Source organism: Corvus hawaiiensis, chromosome 13 (assembly GCF_020740725.1).
Source record: "Corvus hawaiiensis isolate bCorHaw1 chromosome 13, bCorHaw1.pri.cur, whole genome shotgun sequence".
NCBI classification, from domain to species: Eukaryota; Metazoa; Chordata; class Aves; order Passeriformes; family Corvidae; genus Corvus; species Corvus hawaiiensis.
The window spans coordinates 5,958,354-5,981,033 of NC_063225.1; positions in this window are offsets into that span (position 1 = coordinate 5,958,354).

Sequence of the window (22,680 nt, forward strand, 5' to 3'; positions counted from 1 at the left end):
AAACACGCCACAAGTGGCAGAACGTAGCTCCCTGTTATTAATTCCACTGTGATTCAAGATGTCGTGCTATTACTGCACACACAAAGATACTTGAGGGTTTTCTGATTTCAATTATGATTATTATCTCTTCTGAGAGATGCTTTCTCTGCTGTTGGGAAATCTGCTGTGGAACAGCAGCAGACAGCAGTAAATAGTCCTGTTTGTATTAAATGTGCACTCCTGCTGGCCTCCTCTGCCTTGTTGAGGTCCCCTTGCTTTGTGTCCCTCTATGAGAGATGTGGGAGACTCTCAAAATGTGCCGCAGATAGCAAGGATGCACATTTAATTTACACTACCTTCTGAACGCACTAAGCCAAGCCAAAGTCAAGATTTTCACTTTGCAAATGTCACCACTAAGAATTTTTCCCTAAAGAACTTCTGCTAGATATGAAAACAAGTCAAATACCTTTGTCCCAGGCCTATCAAATCACACCCTGAACATTGCTGTGTTCACATGGCCAGTCCTTGAGGGCACCATGGGCAGTAGGAGTTCATGAAAGTGATAATGCTCTGGGAACAGTGAGCATGCTGCTGTGGTGTCATTGGGAAGAGCACGGTGACTTTGGACAGTGAGAATTTTGAGTCACCAAACCACACTTGGAGTCATCAGTGGGCTCAAATTTATGCATGTCCTTCAGGTTCTCAGCACACTATTCTCCAGAGCAGCACCTGCTGAGCCCTGAGACCATCTAGGAGCTCTCCAGGGGTCCCAGGTATGACCTGAGAGCCTCTCTCCACCTCTCAGGGGACAGATATCCACTCATAAAATGACCAGATCAGCTCATCATCTCCCTGTTTGTCTCAGCAAGGCAGCCAAGAGATGAGCTGGCCAGGAATAGAAATCACAGGTAGAGAACAGAAAGACAAATGACTAACAGATGCTTGCCCTGCTATTCCACCTGCACTGTGGCTAAAGGGTCAGTCCACTGCAATCTGCAGGATATATATTTTCCTTAATGCTGAAAATGCTGAATATTCAGTGTTCCAGATTCTTGGTGTCTGTCCCAGTGTGTCAGGTCTGTATAATCTTACAGCTACCACAACCCCAGTTAACTCATTGTCCTCCTACTTCTGGGGATGAGCTTCTGTGTCTCCATAACTATGTCCAGAAGCTTCTCTCCCACACAAATTTAATATTAGAAACACTTTAGTTTCAAAATAACTTCCTACTCCTTCCTTCAGATGTCCCTTTCCTGGGGTGAAGCACGAGAATAAAGGATGAAGATACTTCCTAATCCCAAGGCTGCCACTGCTGCCACTCCTTATGAAGGCTTTACAGAGGCTTCCAGATGCACATTAAGCTTGATGTGGGCTCCTTAAATCTCAAGAACATTTAATAAATGGGGAATTAGTCTGATTAAGTCATACCAGAGATGAATTTGCTACATTGATACAATCTCCAATGAGCACTGCACTTCATTTAATAAATGTATTTATTAAATACATAAAAGAGTTGTAAATGGAGCTCTTGTCTTGCTGAACCTTATTATCTTCATCCTTATTTAACATTTATTTTCTTGAGAAGAGACAATATTTGTTAAATCTTGAACACGTCATTGCAAAATCCACCCATGGTTTATTCAGACTGACTCTAAATATTAAATTTCAACATTTGCTAGACCTGGCTCCTTGTTTAATCTACCAAGATCTCTAACAAGCACAAGGAAAGATTTGCTAACTCCAAAATAACTGTTATTGAATCTCCAGTGGCTTTGTACAAATCTACATAATATTTAATAAATATGGCCTAAGATTTGCTAAAATCTGTTTAACCTCCATTAAAAAGGGGAAAAGGAATTTGTTGGAGTCCCTTTTTGGATTCCATGCAAAACTTCATAAGTATATCAGAAGTTCCCAAAATCCTAATAAATTGCCATGTGAATTTTCTCTTTCATTTCTCATCATTGTTGATTATTAATGTATTTGTGCACAAATAACAGCTCTCTCCCCCAAGGCACTGCATCACTCCTGTCCTCCTTACTCCCCACCAGGAGAATTCAGCCGGTGGGAAATTAGAAATCACTGCTGGAGCATTTCTGCCACGCCACCTTTGAGATTGCAGCCCGTAATTTTGCAGACCTTTGCTGGGAACTTGCAGATTGCCTTGGTCAGTTTTCTCCATCTCCTCTAAAGAGACACATTCCAAGAAAAAGTAATCACGCTGTATCCATAGCAGAAACAATGCTTCCCCACCTCTTATTATTCCAGTCTCTTGCCAGACTAAGGCAGACCGAATAACAAACACTGTACTTAGTTCTCAACCTGCATTCAGAGCATTTTTATGTCTCTATCTAGTTCCAGGATTTCTGGGGCAGCGATCCCAAATTATGTTTGGCCCAAAACCTCTGCCAACTTGTCTTGCAGATCACCCTGCATCCTGACCATAAAATTTCATTACAAAAGAGAAAATTGAAAGCAATTATATTTTTGTGTGCTTCTGCACACCACTCCCCCTGGCCTTTCAGAGCCCAGAGATGGGGGAAGCATGGCCCAGGAATCCTCCTCCAACACGTGGGCAGTATAGAAACATTGAGTGGGGAGGAGAAAGTAGTCTGATTTATTTGCCCCATTTCATGGCAGTTACCTTGAAATCTCCTCTTTTCCATGGCAATGAATGCAGATCCCTTCTTTACTAGGTCTGACCTTGGAGCAGCTAGCAAAAGGCAGCAGATGGGATGTTAAAACTCTCAACACTGGAGATGGAGCCTCAGACCTGCTCAAGGCTACAGTGGAAATGAGCTCAGCCATCTGAATCCTGTCACCATTTATCAAGAGCAGGGAATATCCCACTATTTTCCTGCCTGGCACTCTGGGCACAGGAGGAGATTGTAGGAATGCAGAGGTGGGCAGTACTGTGGGGTCACTGTGTGAGAACTTGTCCCCTGAACAGCAGAGAGAAGTGGATTTTTCCTAATGCTTCAGAAATGTGGGGCTGGGACAGCCAGCAAAGCCAACTGTTCTGGGAAAGGCACTGGCAGAGCTGATTCGGGTACAGAATGGGAGGATTCAGCTCTCCTTGTAGCATGGCAATGCTATCAGACTCTCCTTTTATTGCTTATCAAAATCCTCTTACAAAAACATGGTGCCAGTATATTATTTAATATGAGCACTCTGATATGACAGTGAAGAAGACCAGACAGGCCAGACATGACAGATAACATGGCAGTTAAAGCTGCTACTAAAAGTAAAGGCATGGATTTATTAAAGGGTTACAGAGGTAGGGTCTGCAGTCCAGCTGATCCCGGGTACAGGTCTCACATATTAAACATTGGAGTTTGGGTTCAAGTAAAGTTTGCAAGTCTCTACAAATCTGTAAGTTTGCCTGTGATAATTTGCTACTAGGTTCAGGTTATTCTCCTACTGATTTATAGCCTTGGATGTTCTAAGCAATATTTATTGCATCAGATAGTAGAGCCAGCTTTCAGGAAATGCTGGTACAGATGACACAAGCCTTGAACACTTGGGGATCTTATAAATACTATTTGTAAAGTGGCAGAATTTGGGAAAATTCTTGAGAAAAGCAGAAAGGATGATGTAATTACAGATTTTCAGAAGTGGTCAGTAATTTTCTGAGCATTTGAAGAAAAGCAACTACATATTTTTGGATAAAAGTGGTCATTATCACACTGAAAATCTGTTCCTTTTCCATGTGAACTATGACAGGAACACAGCACAGAGATATGCAATACATGAATCTACTTCTGGACACCTAGACTTGTGAATTATTAATAAACCAGTAAACAAAAGTGACAAAAAACTCCCACAAAACAAAAAATGCACAAAAAAAAAATTTTAAAACCCCAAAACAAAAACAAACAAACAAACCAACCCCAAACAAAAACAAATTCCAAAGATCTCAGACTGTTTATATGCTAACCCAGTTATTTTTCATAGGAGCTGTTTGAGCCTGAAAGGAATCCATGTTCCAGCCAGGCTTAATTCTGTTGTCCCTATTAATACATGTCTGTGTACTGAGCTTCATGAATGTAGAAAGTCTGGATACACAGCTCTGAGATCCTGTAGGAGAAAAAGACAACTCTTCATCCAGTTCTGACCAAGACTGGATTCGAGACACAGCTATTTAAGAATCCATCTGTAATAACAGGCACAATTTAATTCAATTCAACAGCCTTGTAGGATTCAGAAACAAATAAACAAACCCTTTACTTCAGTAGCATTAGAATTTATCTCGAGGAAAGCCAGCCTCGTAAAAAAATGAAGCAGAAAATCATCAGCTTAGAGGGTAAAAAACTTTTCCTGTGGCATGAAAATTATTGAAAAGATCACATTAGCTGCTCACTAAAATTTATAGCATCAAAAATTGCAGGAGTGAATACAGGGAAAAGGGCTATGTTTGGTTCAGCCATCGATTTAAAAAAACCCAAAACTTAAAGTAGAAGATATCCACCAAAGAGCAGAAATTGGGCCAAAAAGAGGAAAACAGAGAAGAGCTTAGCCAAGTTCAATGTTAATCTGTCATATGGCAGGGCAGAAAAGGTTTTCAGAAACAGCTCCTGAGAGGCAATTGAAGTCACAATTCAAGCACATCAGAAACAAGAAACTTGTCAGATATTTTATACTGGCAGTTCATGATTAGTGTGTAATGGGTTCTCAAGAAAGAAAACGCTGAAGTGGAAAAGGCTAATAAATTCTTTTATCAGAGTTCACCAGGGAGGAGGTCAGTAGTTTACAAGGGATGAATCTGAAGAATTCTCTATTTGAAATGCAAGTAGAACAACTTTCAGAATATTTTTCACAAAGTGAATGCTAACTACCCTTCCAGACCAGATAAACATAAAGTGTTACACATGAGGAAAATCAATTTTAATTGTAAATACATAGAAATGGTTCCAAATTAGCCAGAGTCTCTCAGGAGTTATCTTGGAATCACTAGGAATTTCTCTGCAAAAGTCAGTTCAGGGCTCAGCAGAGGTCAGGAGTATGTTAGTAACAATTAGGAAATATCTAGAGTACAAAAGAATAAAAGGCACTGCTAAAATTACTCACATCTTGATTATTCTGGTTGTGCCATCTCAGACAAAAGTTCTGTAGAAATAGAAGGGGCACAGAGATGGCTGAAAGCACAACCAGGTGGGTATGGAGCAGGTCCTGGGCACAGAAACCAAAAGGCTGGGGCTCATCAATTTGATGAGTGAGGGGTTTATGTGTGGTTATATAAAATCATAAATAGCACAGAAGGGACTACAAATCATTTTTCACTGTTTCTTGTAAGGCAGAAAGAAGAGGCACCGAATAAACCGATCAGGCCACAGATTTAAGCAGAGAAAAGAAAACTCTTTTTCACACACAAAGCATAATCAAACTGTAGAGCTCATTGCCCAAAGTATAAATGGGTTCAAAAAGCAATTAGACAAATTCACGGAAGAAAAGTACATCAAGGGCTTATTAAACACAGTGAAGTGGATCCAAGCTCCAATTTGGGACTCTTTAAGCTGTAGATTACTGAAAAATGAGGAGAGGTGTTGACAGGGAGTTTTCTTTCTCTGTTTTTTTCTCTTTCTTATACTCATTTCTAAGCACCCACTACCAGCCATGGACAGAGGGACTATTCTGCTCCAGCAGGATGTTTGCTCTGAGACTGGTGGTAGGCTGTTGTCTCCCCTGTTGTAGGGAATAGACAGGAATCATTTCCATTAGCCCTCAGCCTTTCCTCTCCAAGATTTCTTCCTTTCTCCCCTTGCAGTAGGGGTGGAAAGCTTCTGTCTCTACAGAAAACCTCCTGTATCAGCCAAGTCCAAAGCACAGAAGCTGGCAATGGGTGTCACACTGGCGCTGCCTTCTGCACTTGCTCAAGGAGCAAGGAGGCACCAGCACCTTCAGCACTCACGTGAAGCCAGGGAGAAAATTCTCCTAAAGCTGCCCTGGATCAGCACATGGGTGACAGCAAGGGCAGCAGGAGCAGGGTGCATGCTGATGGAGGAGCACCAGGCTCACTCTCCCAGCCAGTACCCCAGGGATCAAACTTCTGCTGCTCAGACAAAGCTGATGCACAAAAGCATTCTTTGGTTTGTCCACTCCCAACTGCTAAATGACCCCAAATTCACTCTGTAGACCTTTAGAAGCAGAGCTCCAAGGTCCCTGTGGTGGGTTCAGAGAGTGAAAAATACATAGCACTGAGGAAACCTTGAAACTCCATACCACTCTTATCACAGTTAATCTTTGGAGCCACTTAATCATACAGGGTTTTCAGTTACTAAGGTCCTTCTAATTTAGAGTGAGAGTGTGTGGTAATTAGCCTTAACCAGGTCATTGATCTTAGGGGAATATGCTCTGTGAGAATTTACATCCATCTTGCATACTTGAGGGAGGGAAGGGTTGATCAGCTTGACATCTCGGCTCACAGTATTAACTAGGCAGGTTAATGCTGACCTGCTGGGGCCCTTCACACTTAGCTGGCCATGGAAACACAAGGGCATCTCTCCCATAAGCCCCATTATTCCTCTGCATTCAGGAGCAGCACTGCTGTGAGTGGAGTGTTTTCACCCTTACCTTGCTGTAAGTGCAGAGATGTTCTCCACAACCTGCCATCCACTTCACAAATACCGCCAAGACTTGTGGACTGTTTCAGCAGGAACTTTGCTCTCTCCCTCATTCCACTCCTCCCTGGGGCAAAACTTTAATTCCAGGTCAACCACTTGCTGTCACAGTAAGGGCTGAGATGTCACACATTGTGCTCTCCAGCTTCCCGTGGGCTGCAGGGATACAGATGCTGAGAACCCTGGAAGAATAAATCCATCTCATGGCATGTGCCTTGCTTCAGGCATGGAGGGATAGAGGCCCAGACCAGGCACTGTTTCACACTAACATTTTCACAGCCAATTTCTTCAAAATGTGCAGTCAAAGTAGCCAAAATCATTCAGCACCTGCCATTCCATCACATGAGCCGCTCACTGTGACCATGCCTGTTCTCAGCATTAGGCTGGAGCCCAAGGTGGACCAGCAATTGCCATTCCCTATCACACACCAGCTACTAGGGCTTGTTCAACATTAGCTCTGCAACAGTTCTCACTGGCCTTACATCTTCAAATTTCTGCTTGGAAAGGCTCTCTTCTGGCTTTTTAAGAACTTTGTTTTTTTAATTTTCTTTTTGCAAAGCTGGCTCTTTAGGAAAGTCCATGTGGACTAATATATCACTTTCCCCTTGCATATTTTGTGGAAGACAAAAGGCAAGCGGGCTGGACCTCTCCTCCACCCAGATTTCCCACATCATGTTGTTGCTATTGCCAGGTTGTGATGTTTGTTTTTTTTCTTTTCTGGGTCTCCTGCCAAACATTTGTCTGCTTTGTCAATTTTTTCTTTTTTTCTTTTTCTGGGAAAAAAAAAAGCCTGTTTAATTTTAGCAAATGGGTTTTTCCACTTCAATAGCCTCAAAATTTTCCCTGGAGAGCTGTAAGCCCTTTAAATATATTTAGGTTGCCAGATTTCTTATGTTCTCTCTCCAGGAAGCCAATTTTGCTTCTAAGCTCTTGAGAAAGGGCCAGTCTCATATTTTCTTGCACTTTGAAGCTCTCATACACCACCTTCCCTCTTTTCTCTTTTCTTTCACAGTCCTCCTTAGGTTTAGCACTTGTCCCTGAGGTAGCACAAAGGGCAGAAACCCTTCCCAGGCTCGTGTTAAGCTCCTTATCCACTCTGGGTCTTTCATCCTGTATCCATCAGCAACTCATTCTGGTGTTTCATGACAACCATCCCCACATGCATTGCTGTGCACCAGGCTGAAGACACTAACCAGGACTAAATGCTTCAATGGCTGTGTGCCCTGCTCTGATCCAGAAGCTCTGTGGGGAATTTTCTTCTCTCTCCCTCTCCCTCTCTCTTTTTTTTCTCAAAACCAGCTCCTTGGGAAACGCCGGACAGTTCATTATCTCATTTTGCCTTCATCAATTTTTGTGAAAAGCAAAGACGATACTCGTGTTCCGCAGCTCCCTCCTTTCCCACTGAACATCACTACTGAGACATTTCCAAGGTGTTGAAATCCCAGAATAAAATGGCATCCTGGGATCTGGCCAGCCCCTTACAACCCAAACCTCTTTTCCAGCTATCTCAAATAGTTTTTGTACAGCTTGAACAGGATCAGACAAAGATGCAGTGTCCAACAGGTCTCACCACACACATGGGGAAGAGCTGGTTCAATTACAAATGGAAAGTGGTTCCAGCTTGCAAACTGAAGGCAAGACAGCTTGTGGTGTCTGTAACTGAACCAGCAAATGAGTTGTATAATATGTGACCTCTGGGACAAAAAAAAGTTCCTTCTTCAGACCTTGGCAGGTTTATAAACAATGCAAAAGAAAAAAAGAAGAAAAACCCCTCAGCTGAAGTGTTCTGTGATGACCTGAGGAGAAGAAAGATTTACACTGCTGACTGACTGGCTTCATGGTGAGACCAGAGCAGTGTAAGTAATGGATCTGCAGCCTCTGGGGAACAGGCATGGCTACTCAATAAAAAGTGCTGTTTGTTTTACAATCAACAGTTCTAACACAAGGACTCTCAGGCTCTCTTATGCAGGGTGACAAATTATTTCTGGGATCAATGAGATTCCTTTTTACTGCCCTCCTATTTTGCTTACATAAAAGTACGCATGCACTGACGAGCTTAAAGAGCACCTTTGCAGGCAGTAATTAAAGACACGTTTCACACGTTCTTCCATAAATGTGTCAGGACTGCTATTACCCCAAGACAAGCTCTCATTAAGGCACCGTCCAGCTGGTGTCACTAAGGTGCAGAAGGGATTTAATAAAGCCAAGGCTGTGTCTGGGAACGGACCACGGGTGTCCTGATTTGTGCTCTAATGAGCGTGTGTTCATCTCAGAACCTGACATGGGCCTGCACTGTGCCAGGAATGCTGCTCTGGTCCACCCAGCACCCTGAGAATGGGGAAATATCCCCCAGGCTGGACAGAAAATGAAAATTCCATTTATGGGAAAGGACAAGGTCTCTCTGGCTGCTTTAACCATGAACCAGGACAACGAGATAAAACATTTAATTATTCTTTTTTTCATGAACCAAAATATTTTGAAAAGGTTTTCTTTCAGTCTTATCAGTACACTGAGCCATGTTATTGTATTGCTTGCAAATCCATTCAAATAATAATTCCAGTGCACTCATGTGCATAAAAACATGAGACCTGTTGCACTTAAAATCTCAAGCCACTGTCTGGTCAACCTGAAGCTCTGCAGCATGACCATGGGCTTGAATGCTAAAAATGAAGCTTAAGAAAGAGAAGGTTGCAGGTGTAATAATGGCAGGAACCTGACTACTGAGAAACACAGAGCAAAGCACAAATAGGATTAGCTTCCATGAAATCTAGATGACGGCTGTGTAATTTATACAGGATTCTTTGGCTTGTCAGCATCGGTCTTGTTTTCTGGGCTCCACTGCTGTTATCTCAGAGCACGAGAAGGCTGTTATAGTTCTCCTGCCAGACCCAGTAGCCTTTAGTCAGATTTAAGAGTAAGTGACTGTGGGAAATGAAGATTAACACTGTGGGGACAGGTGAGATTATCTCATTGCAGGTCATTATAGTTTCCATAAATCAAATATGTTTGTCTACGTATACACACACTAATGTCCAGCAGATCTATAGCACAAGGTATAAATGAAAGGCCTGGGGAATATTGAATCACAGGGACTTATTGTATGGGCCTGTGAACAGAGTGTGCATGAGGACTGGCTGGGAACTGCTGATGGAAACACAGTGCGTGTGACAGACCCAGGACCTGTGAGTGGGTGTGCCTTTAAGTTCTCTCCAAAGGAAGAACAAAAATGAATCAACCAATAATTAAAAATTGCTCACCCCATTTATGGGTATTCATATTATGAGACCAAAACCCTGAATCCAAACATTCCCTTTACTGATGTATTTGCCCCCACAAAGCAATTTCAGTGACCTGATTTTTTTGATTGCCTGAGCTGGAGGGGGAGTAGGTGAGTGAGCAGCAGGATTGATAAGAAAATTTACTGATAGTCTTGCTTGCCATGGATTAGTGTTCCCTGTGCTACATCATGAGAAACTGAGAAGCTCAGAGTTACAGAAATGTGACTTTCTTCTGCCCCCTAGACCCACTTCTGGCTCTGTACTCTCTCTTCAAGCTGTTTCTATCTCCTCACTAAACTTGTTTAAAAAAGTGAGAACTTGAGGATTATTGTGCAGGGGGAAAACTGAACCCTCAAGAGGACCCCATTGAAACACAGCACCTCCTCTGGGGGGCCCTGGATCTCCTGCCACTGCCCACAATGGCCTGTCTCTAGAAAGCGCAAGGCTATTGCCTGAGCTCTGCAGCTCACATTTGATCTGGCTCAGCAGATCCCCCAAGGTCATGAACAGAGGGACAGGCACGAATCACTCCACAGTCTCTCAGCTGGAGCAGTGTTGCTGCTACAGAGGGAGGCAGAAGTTTTGAAAATCAGGTGGCAATCCTGAAAGGATAAAGCGGATGGGATCCAAACTCTACCATCTCCTGACTTTGCTAGCTCAGCCCCAGGCACTGTGAGACCCTCATGCTGGCAAGGGTGATGTTGTAAAAGAGGTAGAGGTTTGAAAAGAGGAATGCAATAATACAAAAATGCAGAGGCATCACTTGTAACTGGAGTCATTGGTTTTGGCATTATACCACTGCCAACTGAGACAGATTTCCTCCACAGGAAGAGATATGATCTGAATAGGGCAGGAAAGCAGCAATGGGAAGAAGTATTCTTCCAGTGTTAGATAGCCAGCTGAGGTAAGCAACTAACTCTCACCTCTTTAGTGGGTCTGCAACAGAAATTGGACTTAAATCTGCATCTACCAGAGCCTATTGCAAAATTTAAGCCACAAAAGCAGCCACTTGCAGCTTTCTTCCCTGTACAAATGCTCAGCCAGTGCTCAGCTGTTCTGCAGAGCACACTGGCCAACTCACAGGAGCAGCATTTCTCATGAGGCTCCCAGTGCTGCTTGCTCAGAAATACCTTCTGCAAGTTGGAGAGTCAGGGAGGGCCCTTGAAAAAAAACTGGCAATGAATCCCTTAGGTTTCATCTTCCACTTCACCTTAACAGTGACTTTCCACGTGAACCACACAAATCAGCCACACTTCATTTAATGCTGACTTTTAATACGAGTCACACATGGAAGCAGCTCCATGCCAGTGTTTCCAAGCCTCCCTCCACAGAGATGGCTTAGTCACACACGCTCATATCCTCTCCTTCCACGCCAAGGAGCAGATTTGCTCTCGTTCTTGCTGTCCATCTTTCCTGTCACACTCTTTTCCATATTCTCATTTCCCTTAGACGAGAAAAGCAGCGAAAGGACAGGGCATGTTTTACCTTCTGCTTGCACTGAGACTGTGCTTATCTTCAGAGCCTGGTGCCTGACAGATCAGAGCTGTCTCCTCCAGTCCAACCAAAACTAGAACAGAGTCACCCATCGTCTTATTCGCTGACGTTTTTCTGAAACTGGGGATATAAGGGGTCTTTTGAGCAGATACAAATTCATAGGGCTGCTAGTTCTGTCTTTCCTGTCTCTCTCATTTGCAAATCTTGTTTTGAGGACATGAAAAGAGGCATGAAGCAAAATATTAGACATATCTTACCAGTAAACCCTTTTTTTTCTCTTGTGTGTGTGTGTGATTTTGCCAATCACAGGTCTGAGAGTGCTGAGGATATCTGGTGAGAAATGTTATTGATAGTGAGTGTCAGAAAGTATCAGTTCAGATCTCTCTGTCTGGACATCTCCCTGAATCCTATCAGAGCAATCTGAAGTTCTAACATCTGTGAAAGTTTGCTGGATTGCTTTCAGAGGCAGACTCCCTCATGAGCAGAGGTGCGTGAATAAGGGATTTTTGTTTTGTTTATTTGCTTGCAGTTCTGGAAGATCAGAAAAGAGATTGATTTCAGGGTAATCCAAAGCATATATTTTAAAAAACACCCTCAGCAAACAAAATGAAAACTTGCAAATTGTGGTCATTCAACAGAAAGATTTTTAGTGAACTAAAAACTAAGCTTCTTTCAGCTTTTGATTTTTTGTTGGTATATATCCCAGAATTACTGAGCCTGTTCTTTTCCCCCTTCCAGAATGTTCACTTTCTTGAGTTAAAACTGATTGAATTGACCTACATTAATGAAATGTCTGGATTAAACCCACCAAACTGTATTTACTGTTCAAGAAACAAAGCAAAATATAACCATTTCATTCAGACATTCAGCCTGTCAGAAAAAAAACTTCCTGATGCCGTTTTACTTTCCTTGTTTTATTCAGTTTGCTATTAAAATCACTAAGGTGAATCATTATCCAAAATTAACTCCAGTTTAGTTTGGGACATAAATAACTTCCTTGAATTCATCTTTATTTTACCTGAACACTGCTGCCAGCTTTTACAAAACAGGCAGCATATTGTCTTCTTTATTTAACAGAACTTTAAAAGAATTGAATTGAAATTGAGTTGGCTTCTCAAAGCAGAGCAAAGCAATTAACAGGGCCATGTCAAAGACAAATGTTTAATAGGATGTGATCACTTAAAATCACTTAATTCTGTGTCTGCCTGCTAAATATTGGTAAATCTAATCAGGGCTGGCAATAAATAAAATGTTTGTGGCATCAGCAGTTCTGCTTGAGAACTCAACATGGAAAAAACAAGTCTCTTTATTATCAGTATGGAGAAATTGTTATCCTGGGGGCATGGGAGGCTTGCACAAGCATCCAGAAATCCAGTTCTTTATTCATATCCATGGCTATTATTCTCAGCACATTTGAATTTGCAGATCTTGGCTGAAAATCACATGTTAACATGCTCTTTGCTCTTATTAGGGCGGGATATTGACTGTAGAGGTCTAAACAGTAAACACCATGGAAACACCTTTGCCTTGGCATTTCCAGGCTCTGCATGCAGAATGGGAGTGGGAGGCACAGCAGCAATCAACACATATATTTTAGGTTATTCATACTCCCCTCCACTCCTCTTTTTGAATCTGAAAAGGTTTTTGCTTCTAGAGTTACATAAAAGGTGGAAAAAAACCCAAGGAGATTTGTAACTTATCCTTTCCCAGACACTGAGTCCTGGAGTGTGACTGGGGCAAATACGGCTGGAGGGGCAGCACAGCCAAAAAAAGGTTTTGATCAACAAAACTTAAAGAAATAAACCTGGTGAAAGCAGACCTTCTCTTCATCAGGAACACTCCAGCACTCTCATCCTCTGTTCATGATATGCAGGTGGTTCAATGGCATCGATAGAGCTTGTCCTGTTTTTCCTGTTGATGTAACTGAGATTCCAAACTGGTCCAAGGATACCCAATTTCTTAACAAAAACACTTGGCTGTGCTCCCCTTTGGCCTTTGGGCACTCATGAGCAGAGGAAAACCAGAACCATGAGCTAAGGACCCTGCAGTGCAAAACAGATAAAAGCTGTCTTTGTGGCAGGAGATGAGGCCCTGAAGGATAACTTCAGAGGAGGTCAGGGATGGAGAAAATGATGGAACCAATTGTCCAACTTTCAGCTAAGCCTGTTGTCCCCTGAGTGTGAATGATGGACAGCTGTTGGGTTCCTGCAGCCACCTGGCTCTGTGTATGAACCACTCACCTTTCTGGCCATGCTGATGTCACAAATCCCAGCCTGCTATCCTATTTAAATCAAAATATCACTGACATTGCCTGGACTGAAAGAGTAGCCTGGAGTGAAATCATCTGTTGAGCTCACCCAAGCTCAGGGGAAGAGCCTGCCAAATCCTCTTGACAGTCAGCAATGCCAGGACCAGTCTGAGAACTGTACTTGCATTGCTCAAGGGATATTGTAATTTACTGAAAAAGAATTAGGAGCTTGAGGTCAGAAATACTACAGCTTCTTTACAGGTGGAAGAAAAAAGACTGGCAAAAGATAAACAGAAACACTCTCTACTGAAATAAATTTTCTTTTCTTTTTTTTTCTAGGTACCTGTTAATTAGGATAAAAGTGGGAAACACTATCTAACAAGGTTCCTGGGAGCAAGCTGGAAAAAGCCTTAATGAATTCAGCATTACGAGAGGGTTCCTAAGCAACAGAACATTTCAGCTGAATATTAACCCTAGTCACAAGGAGAGAAAAAAAATGGCCTCAAAAATAACCCAGAAGTCAGTTAATTAAGACAATGTCTGCTCTGTGCAGAACCACTCTTGGACATCTTAAGGCAAGCGTGGTTTGGGTAACATTTGAATGAACTTCTGGCTGACAGATTAATTTCAAGACTTTTTGGAATTCATTTGCTGCTTTAGTATTAATCATCATTATGGTTGTTTACAACAAAGCACCTTAGAAGATGAGGCAAAGAGCAACGTAAAGATGTAAATCCTGTAACATTAAATTTTATAGAAATATACTCCCAGGAACGTACCATCCCTGAGTATGGACCAGCCACCATGTATCTTCAGGTAGAAAATAGATGGAAATTTCAAATTTGTGGTATTTGGAGTAGGAGTTGGAGGTTTTAAGGGAGGAGAGGAACTCGAGGACTATGTAGCTGTTTGGCTACTACTGTGTAGTTGGATGGGTCCAAAATATTGCGTAGTACAAAAAGTGGGATCATGTACCTGAAAATAGGTTATCTCACATGTCAAATGGCAACTGAGCACTGGCTAAAGGGAACAAATTAATCAAACCATGAAAATTAGGTCATTTTCAGTCATGTTACCATATTCTCAGACAAGAATCATAAGTTCATCACTCTCTTCTGTACCTAACCAGGATTTAATTTCTTAAAGTCATATGAAAGACACAGCTTTTCATCCTTAAAATCATAACTCTTACTCTTTGAGTACGCAATGATGTTTTTGAAGCTGTACAAGTAAATCAATTAATTTGTTTATGAAATAACACTAACCATAAATTTAGCCCCTTCAAAGAAGAGCAGCATCTAAGGCAATTTCTTCTTTGTCCCAAATGATTTGAAGGGACTGCAAACTCGAACTCACGTAAATCAAGAAATTGCAGTATGGGCTTATTTAAATAAATTATGCTGATTGCTGTATTAGAGTTTGTGTAATTGTGTGGAGGTTACCAACTTTCTTCTGCTCCACAACCAAGGCAAGTCCAGTTTTGAGCTAGAAGGGAAATGGTGAATGTTGGGACAGGGTCACTGGTGTGCTTTGGCAGCTCTGCCAGTGCAACTCAGGTCGGAATTACCAGCTGATGCTTGCTGGTTGGTCTCTCGGAACAGTGGTTCACAAGCTGCAAAGTCTCTGGACCAGATGTGCCCCTAAAAGACGAGTAAATCAAGCAACTTCTTACAGTGTGAAACATTAAGAGGTTTTTAGTTTCATTAGTAAGTTTGTCGACTTGAAAAGACTGAAATTCAATGTGAAAATCTGCCCTTAAAGTGAATTTAAAAACATACAATGTAAGGTAGATTCTGTATGGCTGTTAATCTGTAGCACTATTACCTAATAACAGTCTCCTCGGGTTTCTTTACCAGTTTTGTGTGACATTTCTGATAGCTAAGGGAAAACAAAAAAAAGAAATTAAAGCTGTTCTTAGAAAAAAATGAAGTTAAAATGGAGTTTAAATTGCATCATGGATGTAATGTGCAGGTGAAACTTTTTGAAAGTGACTGCAAATGGTCCCCAACCCAAATCTTGAAAAACCTGCTTCATAATTATTCTACTGGGAAACAAAAAAACCCAAGTAATTTTACATTCAGGTAGGAACAGGAAAGGTGATAAGTGATCTCTACTCTCACTGCAGTGCTGATAGTTTAGTGAAAATGTGTGAAACATAATTGGATGGGTCTTTAAAGATCATCACTTAGGAGCCTGATTATATTGAATATCTGTAAGTGTAACCACCTTCTTATTTCATGGTGTGACAATGGCCAGGCTTGGATGGCTCAATGCTTCCTCATGTGTCACCAGAGAACTGGAGGAAAAGATCTTTGTCCATGACGGTGCCAAGAACACAGGCAAAGGAGGATCAGCTTTGGGCTGCTGTGTTTCTCCATCGAATCCATTTCCCCTCATGTCTTTCCTCTAAGCACAGTTAAGTGGTGGAGAAGCCACAACCACCTAAAAATATCCTGCCTTTATTCAGTGCAAAACATTAGGAATTTTGCATGCAGGGCTGGAACAGGCACTTGGATCCAACGGGCTGCCCAATCCCCCACACATTTCCCTGGCTGACATTTACCTCATTCTGCAGGAGGCAGTGAGGGAAAAGGTGGCTCAGGTGAGGCAAAAGCTTCCTCAGGGCAGGGAAGAAAGCCCTGAGCATGGCAGCGGGCACCATGCAGCAGGTTCTGCCTCACTAGGAGCTGTTAATTGTCCTCCGTGTGGAATTAACTCTCCAGCCATCGCAACTACTGCTGCATCTAAATCTTCCCTCTAATGGGCTCTCAGGGAGCAAGCGGCTGCAACCTGAACTGTGCTCGCCACTACATCAATCTTCCCCTCATCACTCGCACGTTATGCAGCAATCCCGAGGAACATAAGAGCAGAGCTGCTTGCCCTGGCTGTAATTCCCAACCCTGAGTTGCCTCTCTGATGTTTGGAAAAGGAATTTGGAGAGACCATCTCTCACAGTGGACAAAACCCCGTGGAACAATGAAGAGAGAAAACAGGATTCTGGTCTGGGCATCAGAAAACAAAAATATCTCTGTGAGGGCAACAGAGAAGGCAGAAGCAGCTCTGAGTTTCCAAGCAGGAGGCAGCTCTTGATTTAAAAGGCTAATTTGATGCATCAGGGACATGTTTTGGCTGTAAGGATTCAAAGATCTGTTCTGCTTCTGTGTTTTCACAGTGCCCAGCACAATGGGATTCTGGAAATAAACAGCACTAAAAGAGGTTTGAGAAAGAAGCAAGAGCAGGAGCTCATTGGGAAGAGTAGGGGGATAGGCTTTATTTCCATGCACATCAGAGAATCCTGCCCTGAGAAAGAGGTTTGGTTAATTATAACTGGCCAGGCATGCCAGCCATTTGATCAGGGATCTGATCAAAGAAGTGTGTGTACGCAACTTTGAGAATCCAGTAATTGTTTATAAGAAGTGAAGAGTCAAGGTGAACAACTTTCACCATGTGTTGAAGGCTTGAATTGATTCCCTTAAAACTGCCAGCTAAATAGTCCAGCTGGCAAATATAAACTCACAAAATACTTGTGCAAACAGGAAAAAAAATCAGTTGATAGATGATACTGTTTACATGGAATAAATTCTGCTTCTCTGCTAAGAATAAGGTTCACAGCTAAGCAACTGATTTCACAAGAGATAGGTGGGAAGTGAGCTATTTTTTTTCCCCTGTGACCAAATTACACACTTTTCATTCACACATCTAGGTGCAAGAATAACCTTTCTGCTGGGATTATTTTTTAAACAGTTTAATTAATATTTCTGTTTGCCTTGAGTAGTTCTCAGAAACAGGAGGGGGAAAAAAAAAAGGAAGACAGTGTAGCAACACAGAAAAAAGAAAGAAAAGCCCAGCGTTACTTTAACACTGACAACAAAAGTCACCCTTAGATGAATTAGTGATAAACTCCTGGGGAAGACTTCAGCTCCATATGGTGATATTTAATATTAGTCACGTAGGATCGGACAAATCAACTCCACATCCTTCGGTACCTGTGGGACCTGGTCCTGCCTGTTTAGCATTCCACTGCGACCACCTGTGAAACACTGCCATTGTCTCTCCTGATATAAATAAATAACTCCAGAATGCCAAACAGAAAGGGGTGGGCATGGGAATGATAAATTCTGAGTCAGAGGCAAGCGCATGAGAAGGGCTGTAGCTGTGATTTAGGGGTGCTAATGAGCCCCGACAGAAAATGCTTCCGACAGGCCCCTGTTGGCAGGATGTCCTGCCTGATGAAAACCAGGTGTCCAAGGTGCTCTGTGGGTTCACAGGTTCCATGTCTCTGGCTCACTTTCTCATTTCTAAATGATTAGTTAGAAAAACACCTCTTTCTTCACACCAAAGGGTACCTCTAAGCCTCCAGGTCAGTGCACACACAGATTTGGCCCACGGCAGCACACGGCTCAGCACATTCATGCTTGAGTTTTGGGGTTTAGGCTGATATCACTGGGGAAGACAAGGCAAGAAAAAAAGCTTGTCTGGGCTCTGCTCTGTCCTGAGCAGCTGTTTTGCAAACCTCTGCTTGTGAGAAACTCACTTTCTTTGAGGAATAAGCTTCTCTGTTCGTCTTCACTCCTTGATGCTCACACCAGAACAAGTAAGCCAGGCCAAGCATCCTGTGTCTTGGAGTGTAACGCAAAAGCTGGAAGCATTTGACTCTGCTCAGCAGGAGTGACTGAATCATTCCTCTCACTCTGATGGGACCATCATAAACCCTCTCCAATTAGCCTTAAACTACCAGTACACCCAGAGCTGTTCTCAGGAATGGAATAGAAGTTGTGCTTGATCCATGCTGGTTTTTGCCACGCAGCACTGCTTCTCTCTCTTGAATATGACATTCACAGGAAAGTAAATTAATGCAATCCTCTCCCAGCACCTGACTCACTCACTTTGCCTGTACTTGCACTGCTAGTACATAGATTTTGCCACAGATTCACAAAAATGCTTTATTTAGGGCTTGGTTTTTCAAGCCCACTGAAAGTGCACCCCTGAGCTGTACTCTCCAAAGCCCATCATTATGCAGATTTGCCCTGCTGATCCCAAAGTCCAGAACTCAGGGAAGACTCCAAGGTCATGCTGAGATGTGCTGCCAGGGGAAACCCCTGCCATGCAGAAGTTTTTTTATGGATTTTAAGTGATTATTTTCCTAAAGTGATAGAAGCAATGAAGCAGCAGGCACCAATGAAAATAAAGCTGCACATGTTTGGCAGCAGGCAAAAGCTGGGCCCTGACTGAGACAAATATCCTGGGCAGTGGCTTAGGTTAAGTTCCACCCTCACACGTGTGAACACCTCCCCACACACACCCAGCACAAATAAGTGGCCCATGTGCACCTACACAGTACTTATAACCACAGTTTTTCTTCCCCTGCCCTAAGTCAACTTATTCTTTAGTTTCCTCCTGCCCTGAAGTCCATCAAAGCCAGTTGCCATGGAAATGGTTGTGATGTGCTTTCACAATGTCCTCAGCCATGAGTGCATATCAAGAGCTCTCTCTGCTGGTCTGGAATCACCATCATCCCTCGTGGCTCCAGATGGCCACGTCCGTGATGGTACCTGGAAGCTCTCAGAGGTGCAGCCTGTGTTTCTAAGCATTGTCAGGGGCTGGAGTCTGGCAGTGCAGCTCCTGTTTCTGAGCTATCTAGGAATACTCAGCTTACCAATAAGCTGTAATGTCCAGCCCCTGTGTTCTCACAGTCTGTTTGTCATTCAGTGAAGAGCGTTTAGTGATGCTACCAGGGGAGCAGGGGGAAGGAGGAGCCTTGCCTGAGCTGGCACTGCTAGAGAGAGCTCTGAAGCAAGGCTGTGGGAAGCTGCAGGGTTATGAGAAATAACGTTTGGGGTTTTTTCTATTTCAGCAGTGCTGTCAGCCTAGGAAAATTGGCAGTGGCCTAATCCCTTGCCTGAGCAGTGCTTTTTTCACTTGACCACAAGGTCCTTGCGTAGGGTGGGAACACACAAACCCTTTTTTCACACTCGCTGTAACAGCATTAGGAGGACTGAGATCACTGTATGACTTTTACTTTTCAGAGTGTCAGTAATCCTTCCATGGGCTGAGCACACTTTGCTGCCTCCCAAATACTCCCAGGAGCAGCAGAGCTAAGGCTGATTATCAGCATGATTTATTGTTAGCACTGCCTCCCTAAAATACAGCTTTTTAGGAGACCTGCACAGGACAGAGCCTGCCACTAGGTCCCAGAGGTTCCTACAGGCAAAGGATTTGCAGGAACCAGTTCTGTTTGCCTTCCACATCACGGAGATGCAAGACCATTAACAGACCCAATCTGTGTACCAACCCTCTGATTTCCCTCACTGCTTGGGTGTCCATTGTCTGTACACCAGAAACCCACAGGAAAAGGCGTTTTTGCAGGTGGCAGTCATGGACCACCCTGAAACAAACCCATCTCTTCTACCTTAAGTGTCTCATGAAGTCAGTCTCAAGGAGCTGAGCTCTCAGAAACCCCTTGAAAAACATCGAATCTGACTTGTAATTGGTGTAATTACAGTGTTAAAAAGAGGCAAAGTTAGATTTAATTAACTAGGTGGTGCTACCAAGCTTGCTCTCTACTAAGCACATAGCTGAAGAGCTGAGCATGCTATTCCTCAGAAAGGGTTTGACTTTTTTTCCTCACTGTCATGGTGATGACATCTCTCTGATGGACCCAATAACAGTGAAACAGCAAGAAAACCACTGAGGTGCCACTCGTTGTCTGCCTTCCACTTCTTGTACAAGATAATTGCTAGCTTTTAGCAGAGCCAGATAGATCTTTTTATGTAAAAATAATGACTCCCAAAGTTGCATGATACTGTGCGGTTTTTTTAAGATTTTGGTTTTAAATAGTTTACTACAGAAGTGTATGACTGGGTATGAAAGCTGCATCTAATCCATCCACAAATCATCCAAGTTACTTTCTAGCCCCTGAGCCTGGGTTGAAGTTGCTTGGAGTCATAATGAATAAATTGTTTTTTGTTTTCTCCGGCCGCTGTATGGTTTTGCTCTACTGTATGAAAAGTAGAGAAAAAAATTCACCACAGATAATTTAGGAGGGAAGCATTTCAATTACATGTTGCCATAGAAGGATAAGGGACAGAAGGGGCTGCTGGTCTTATCATCTGAAAATCTCAGAAAGCACAAGGTTGACCAAGCACAGATTATTTTCCCTCCAATCCTGATTCATAGTTAATAATTGGCATGAAAAATCAGTCAGAGCCACGGTGCACAGAGTGGCCTTGGTAAATGATTCTCTTCCATGAACTTATTAGAGCTGATTAAAGTCTTGCCATTGATTTTTTTGGGCCATCCTGGGGAGACCAGACACAAGGTCAAGCACACAATGGATAAGTGTATCATTAAATCCAGTCCTTCTGGGAGTTAAGAAGAAATGCCAAGTAGTTACATGGAAGTTTTAAGAGCTCATCCTGAGATCCACCTGTTTTGTAATGTTTCATTTTGACAACAGCTATCCCCCTCATGTCCTACTTCCCAAACTAATGAGATATTTAGTCACTGAGAAGAGAGCATCGTGCCAAACTCCAGTTAACAATATTTCCAACCTGAGAGAACACAGCCAGGCTTATGAGACCATTTTCTGGCCCTTAAAATAAAAGGTTTCAGTTGTCAAGTCTTATTTCCTCCCCACCCATTCTTTGGTCTCCTTCACTTAAAAGCATGGATATGGGAACACTGGGAATGGGTGTATGGCATCCCAGAAAGGAAAAGGTGTTGCCAAGAGCAGATTTTGAGGAGAGATTAGCCCAGATTTATCCAAGTACAACCAAATTACTCTAACTGCAACCTCCTGTAGAGTCAGTGGAAATACTTCCAGGGAGTGATTTATTTTGCTTCCCTGTGGAGCTGCTGGTGTCTCTCAGGTAGTTAGTCCAGGGTAGACAAGCACCTTGTCTGGGTACTTCACCTCACTGCTGCCTTGGATTTCCAGGGGTTGGGAAGGAATAGCTTTTGGGCATTTATTACTTATCAATGCAATCCTTGCTCCCATATGAGACAGCACAGTGACAACAGGTCTATCCTTCCTGCCCTCTTCGTGTACTTGGGGCTGTCAGCCCCAGGAAGACAATTAAATATCAGGTGAGGGGATTTTGAGATTGCATGCAGATTTGAGGAAGATGCCATTCAGACTATGAAAAATCCTCAGACACTGCAGTTATTCTACTGAAATTTTTGTAAAGTTTTTAGATGAGAAGTTTTTAGGTGTGGAGTATCATAACAAGAAGCTCTTTGCCCTATATTTTGGATGCCTGGCTTCTGTGACAGACGGTCCAAGGCGAGGCACAAGCTAATGGAACAACATCAAAGCTTTAGCCAATATTAGCCTTCTTCTGTGAGATGCTGAGCACGATGTGTGAGCAGCCACATACCCTCAAGGGCCACTAAGCCATCCAGAATCGAAATCACACTGAGCACAAGTTTGGATCAGGCCCATTTCCCCACTTTCTAATCCTGTGCACCTGGCACAGCAAAACTCTTGCTGCGTGAGCGGATGGTCCGTGAGTGAAGCCTGGAGGCACCTGCTGCTCCTGCTGTACCTGAGCACACCTCTGCCTGGGAACTTGGGACAGATCCAGCTTCCTCCAGCAACTATGGACAAGATGCTGCTTCATGCACACCTCATTTGCATTCCTACTCTAAATCTGTTTCAACTCTCCCATCCATATGTTTATCAGGGAAGAAAGCAGAGCAAGGAAAGCGGGAAGCAGCTGAGTGTCTTTTCTCAAATTGTTGCACCTCTCATTTTAACTTCCATTTCATGTTGACTTCCCCCCCAAATCCCCCAAAGTGTTTTCAAAACCTTCCTCCTACTTCCTTCTCCTGTTCATTCGCTTCAGATCTTTACTAATACTACGAACCCATCCCTGGAAATGTTTTCCCTTTGTAAAGACATCAGATTTAAAACAACAGCAAACAGCATGGCACCTTTTAATCCACCAGCACTTTTGCTGCTGCTTCATAAATGATTCTGGTTGAAACTCAGATCTCCTGTGTTGACTGATGGGAGAACCACATGGGAAGTGAATAGACAATGATCTTGGAGAGCAAAGGCTTCCCA